The following is a 6,000-nucleotide window of genomic DNA, read 5'->3' as shown; positions in this document are numbered from 1 at the left end:
ACCCTCCTACCCTCTGTGAAACCCCAGGTCGGCTGTTGCTGCAGTAGGACCTTCTACTAACCCAGTCAGTCTCTATTCAACACCCTCCTACCCTCTGTGAAACCCCAGGTCGGCTGTTGCTGCAGTAGGACCTTCTACTAACCCAGTCAGCCTCTCCAACAACCTCTCTACCAGAGTCCCTCTGTGGAATATGGTCATATCCATTAGGACACACATTAGAAACACATTTTGTAGTTGAAAATTAGCATTTTGTATTGAACCAAGTCCCTTTCTGTTTCAGTCAGTTTTCTCCCATTTGAATACGACCCCCCCTCTCTCCGACAGGCTGAGGAGACCTGTGGTCCAGGTAAGTCTGCTTCTGCAGAGACGGTAGAGGAAGTGAGATGTCCCACTCTGCTTTTTCCCCCCGGGTTCATATACAGTCAATGAACTAAGTGGACCAGACTCAGTTGCTATCACATTGTTGTCTATTGGAAAGGCACTTCCTTAAACAGTCTGGAATTGTGACCATTTTTTGTTTTTAACGGTAAACCCGCCTGAGTAAGACATCTTCATTTATCCACCATCTTTGAACTACAGAGTGTATGTGTTTAATCGGTCTGGGTTGTAGAAATGTCAGTTTGTCTCATATAGAGTGCTTGGTATGATCAACACAGAGCTGCTCTATGGAAACGTCCGTCATGCTCTGTACTTCTAAAGAGAGTGTGGCCCCTTCAGCTTTTATGCTTTCATTCTATGTGCCGTCGGTAAAAATGCATGTCCTCACCCTCCATGTACTCGAGTCTTGTACAAACTGTCTCCTGTGAGGTGGCCCAGGAATATCTGGACAGTATCTAGGGGTGGTCAGTGTGAAGAAGAAGCAGGAGGAGGCAGTATCACCACTTCCCAGGGTCACCGACGGAGACCGATGCTCTGACGACACTGTTTGACTCTCTGGATCTTGCGGTGCCTGAAGGGTGGCTGGAGAGTCGGGACAGTCCAGCTCACGGTCAGCGTGGTGAAACGCTGCGGCCGGCAGAAAGCACAGGACCGGAAGGACTCCTGCTCCGTCTTAACGTGTCGTGGGATATGGGAAGGAGTTACACTGTCCGTAGCAGAACCTGATGATGGTACGACTGAGGCAGCCCTCCTCCCTCACCGTCTGACGCAGCGGCTGGGTCTTGCACCAGTCACTCTTCAGGTACTTCCTCTCTGTGACGACCAGCGCTTCCTGGCTGGAGGCAAGTATTTCCTGTTTACGGGTGCGTTTGTTGCCGTTCCCTTTGAAAGGGTTGGGGATGGAGCCTTGGAGAGGCGGGTCTTGCGGGTGTCGCCGCCCACCAGGCACAGGACGCCTGCAAGCAGGATTGACAGAACAAACTGTCTGTACATCCTAACAGAGAGAGGAGAGGAGAGATTAGAACAAACTACCTGGTCATCCTGACAGAGAGGTTAGAACAAACTATACATCCTGACAGAGAGGTTAGAACAAACTACCTGGTCATCCTGACAGAGAGGTTAGAACAAACTACCTGGTCATCCTGACAGAGAGGTTAGAACAAACTACCTGTACATCCTGACAGAGAGGTTAGAACAAACTACCTGTACATCCTGACAGAGAGGTTAGAACAAACTACCTGGTCATCCTGACAGAGAGGTTAGAACAAACTACCTGGTCATCCTGACAGAGAGGTTAGAACAAACTACCTGGTCATCCTGACAGAGAGGAGGTTAGAACAAACTACCTGTACATCCTGACAGAGAGGTTAGAACAAACTACCTGGTCATCCTGACAGAGAGGTTAGAACAAACTACCTGTACATCCTGACAGAGAGGAGAGGTTAGAACAAACTACCTGTACATCCTGACAGAGAGGTTAGAACAAACTACCTGGTCATCCTGACAGAGAGGTTAGAACAGACTACCTGGTCATCCTGACAGAGAGGTTAGAACAAACTACCTGTACATCCTGACAGAGAGGAGAGGTTAGAACAAACTACCTGTACATCCTGACAGAGAGGAGAGGTTAGAACAAACTACCTGTACATCCTGACAGAGAGGAGAGGTTAGAACAAACTACCTGTACATCCTGACAGAGAGGAGAGGTTAGAACAAACTACCTGTACATCCTGACAGAGAGGTTAGAACAGACTACCTGTACATCCTGACAGAGAGGAGAGGTTAGAAACAAACTACCTGTACATCCTGACAGAGAGGTTAGAACAAACTACCTGTACATCCTGACAGAGAGGTTAGAACAAACTACCTGGTCATCCTGACAGAGAGGTTAGAACAGACTACCTGTACATCCTGACAGAGAGGTTAGAACAAACTACCTGTACATCCTGACAGAGAGGTTAGAACAGACTACCTGGTCATCCTGACAGAGAGGTTAGAACAGACTACCTGTACATCCTGACAGAGAGGTTAGAACAAACTACCTGTACATCCTGACAGAGAGGTTAGAACAAACTACCTGTACATCCTGACAGAGAGGTTAGAACAAACTACCTGTACATCCTGACAGAGAGGTTAGAACAGACTACCTGTACATCCTGACAGAGAGGTTAGAACAAACTACCTGTACATCCTGACAGAGAGGTTAGAACAGACTACCTGGTCATCCTGACAGAGAGGTTAGAACAAACTACCTGTACATCCTGACAGAGGAGAGGTTAGAACAAACTACCTGTCATCCTGACAGAGAGGTTAGAACAAACTACCTGGTCATCCTGACAGAGAGGTTAGAACAGACTACCTGGTCATCCTGACAGAGAGGTTAGAACAGACTACCTGGTCATCCTGACAGAGAGGTTAGAACAAACTACCTGGTCATCCTGACAGAGAGGTTAGAACAAACTACCTGTCATCCTGACAGAGAGGTTAGAACAAACTACCTGGTCATCCTGACAGAGAGGTTAGAACAAACTACCTGTACATCCTGACAGAGAGGTTAGAACAAACTACCTGGTCATCCTGACAGAGAGGTTAGAACAGACTACCTGGTCATCCTGACAGAGAGGAGAGGTTAGAACAAACTACCTGTACATCCTGACAGAGAGGTTAGAACAAACTACCTGGTCATCCTGACAGAGGTTAGAACAAACTACCTGTACATCCTGACAGAGAGGTTAGAACAAACTACCTGGTCATCCTGACAGAGAGGAGAGGTTAGAACAAACTACCTGGTCATCCTGACAGAGAGGTTAGAACAAACTACCTGTACATCCTGACAGAGAGGTTAGAACAACTACCTGTACATCCTGACAGAGAGAGGAGAGGTTAGAACAAACTACCTGGTCATCCTGACAGAGGTTAGAACAAACTACCTGTACATCCTGACAGAGAGGTTAGAACAAACTACCTGTACATCCTGACAGAGAGGTTAGAACAAACTACCTGTACATCCTGACAGAGAGGAGAGGTTAGAACAGACTACCTGTACATCCTGACAGAGAGTAAGTTAGAACAAACTACCTGTACATCCTGACAGAGAGGTTAGAACAAACTACCTGGTCATCCTGACAGAGAGGTTAGAACAAACTACCTGGTATCCTGACAGAGAGGTTAGAACAAACTACCTGTACATCCTGACAGAGAGGTTAGAACAAACTACCTGTACATCCTGACAGAGAGGAGAGGTTAGAACAAACTACCTGTACATCCTGACAGAGAGGTTAGAACAAACTACCTGTACATCCTGACAGAGAGGTTAGAACAAACTACCTGTACATCCTGACAGAGAGGTTAGAACAAACTACCTGGTCATCCTGACAGAGAGGTTAGAACAAACTACCTGTACATCCTGACAGAGAGTTAGAACAGACTACCTGTCATCCTGACAGAGAGGTTAGAACAAACTACCTGTATATCCTGACAGAGAGGAGAGGTTAGAACAAACTACCTGTACATCCTGACAAGAGAGGTTAGAACAAACTACCTGTACATCCTGACAGAGGGTTAGAACAAACTACCTGTACATCCTGACAGAGAGGTTAGAACAAACTACCTGTACATCCTGACAGAGAGGTTAGAACAAACTACCTGTACATCCTGACAGAGAGGAGAGGTTAGAACAAACTACCTGTCATCCTGACAGAGAGGTTAGAACAAACTACCTGTACATCCTGACAGAGAGGTTAGAACAAACTACCTGTACATCCTGACAGAGAGGTTAGAACAAACTACCTGTACATCCTGACAGAGGTTAGAACAAACTACCTGTACATCTGACAGAGTTAGAACAAACTACCTGTACATCCTGACAGAGAGGTTAGAACAAACTACCTGTACATCCTGACAGAGAGGTTAGAACAAACTACCTGTATATCCTGACAGAGAGGTTAGAACAAACTACCTGTACATCCTGACAGAGAGGTTAGAACAAACTACCTGTACATCCTGACAGAGAGGTTAGAACAAACTACCTGTACATCCTGACAGAGAGGTTAGAACAGACTACCTGGTCATCCTGACAGAGAGGTTAGAACAAACTACCTGTACATCCTGACAGAGGTTAGAACAAACTACCTGGTCATCCTGACAGAGAGATTAGAACAAACTACCTGTATATCCTGACAGAGAGGTTAGAACAAACTACCTGTACATCCTGACAGAGAGGTTAGAACAAACTACCTGTACATCCTGACAGGGAGGAGAGTTAGAACAAACTACCTGTACATCCTGACAGAGAGGTTAGAACAAACTACCTGTACATCCTGACAGAGAGGTTAGAACAAACTACCTGCACATCCTGACAGAGAGGAGAGGTTAGAACAAACTACCTGTACATCCTGACAGAGAGGTTAGAACAGACTACCTGTACATCCTGACAGAGAGGTTAGAACAAACTACCTGGTCATCCTGACAGAGAGGTTAGAACAAACTACCTGGTCATCCTGACAGAGAGGTTAGAACAAACTACCTGGTACATCCTGACAGAGAGGTTAGAACAGACTACCTGTACATCCTGACAGAGAGGTTAGAACAAACTACCTGTACATCCTGACAGAGAGGTTAGAACAAACTACCTGTACATCCTGACAGAGAGGTTAGAACAAACTACCTGTACATCCTGACAGAGAGGTTAGAACAAACTACCTGTACATCCTGACAGAGAGGTTAGAACAAACTACCTGGTCATCCTGACAGAGAGGTTAGAGGTTAGAACAAACTACCTGTACATCCTGACAGAGAGGTTAGAACAAACTACCTGTACATCCTGACAGAGAGGTTAGAACAAACTACCTGTACATCCTGACAGTGAGGTTAGAACAAACTACCTGTACATACTGACAGAGAGGTTAGAACAGACTACCTGGTCATCCTGACAGAGAGGTTAGAACAAACTACCTGTACATCCTGACAGAGAGGGAGAGGTTAGAACAAACTACCTGGTCATCCTGACAGAGAGGTTAGAACAAACTACCTGTACATCCTGACAGAGAGGTTAGAACAAACTACCTGGTCATCCTGACAGAGAGGTTAGAACAGACTACCTGGTCATCCTGACAGAGAGGTTAGAACAAACTACCTGTACATCCTGACAGAGAGGTTAGAACAAACTACCTGTACATCCTGACAGAGAGGTTAGAACAAACTACCTGTTCATCCTGACAGAGAGGAGAGGTTAGAACAAACTACCTGGTCATCCTGACAGAGAGGTTAGAACAAACTACCTGTACATCCTGACAGAGGTTAGAACAAACTACCTGTACATCCTGACAGAGAGGTTAGAACAGACTACCTGTACATCCTGACAGAGAGGAGAGGTTAGAACAAACTACCTGGTCATCCTGACAGAGAGGTTAGAACAAACTACCTGTACATCCTGACAGAGAGGTTAGAACAAACTACCTGTACATCCTGACAGAGGGTTAGAACAAACTACCTGGTCATCCTGACAGAGAGGTTAGAACAAACTACCTGGTCATCCTGACAGAGAGGTTAGAACAGACTACCTGTACATCCTGACAGAGAGGTTAGAACAAACTACCTGTACATCCTGACAGAGAGGAGAGG

At 45.9% G+C, this 6,000-nt stretch overlaps 1 pseudogene; it reads right to left on the bottom strand.

Annotated features, from left to right (window-relative positions):
- Window positions 1-875: 875 nt before the first annotated feature.
- LOC135534249 (gremlin-2-like) overlaps window positions 876-6,000 on the bottom strand; it is a 31,661-nt pseudogene continuing 26,536 nt past the window's right edge.

Source organism: Oncorhynchus masou, unplaced genomic scaffold, assembly GCF_036934945.1.
Source record: "Oncorhynchus masou masou isolate Uvic2021 unplaced genomic scaffold, UVic_Omas_1.1 unplaced_scaffold_3204, whole genome shotgun sequence".
NCBI classification, from domain to species: domain Eukaryota; kingdom Metazoa; phylum Chordata; class Actinopteri; order Salmoniformes; family Salmonidae; genus Oncorhynchus; species Oncorhynchus masou.
The sequence above is the reverse complement of the archived record's forward strand: the minus strand, read 5'-3'. Positions and strand labels throughout refer to the sequence as shown.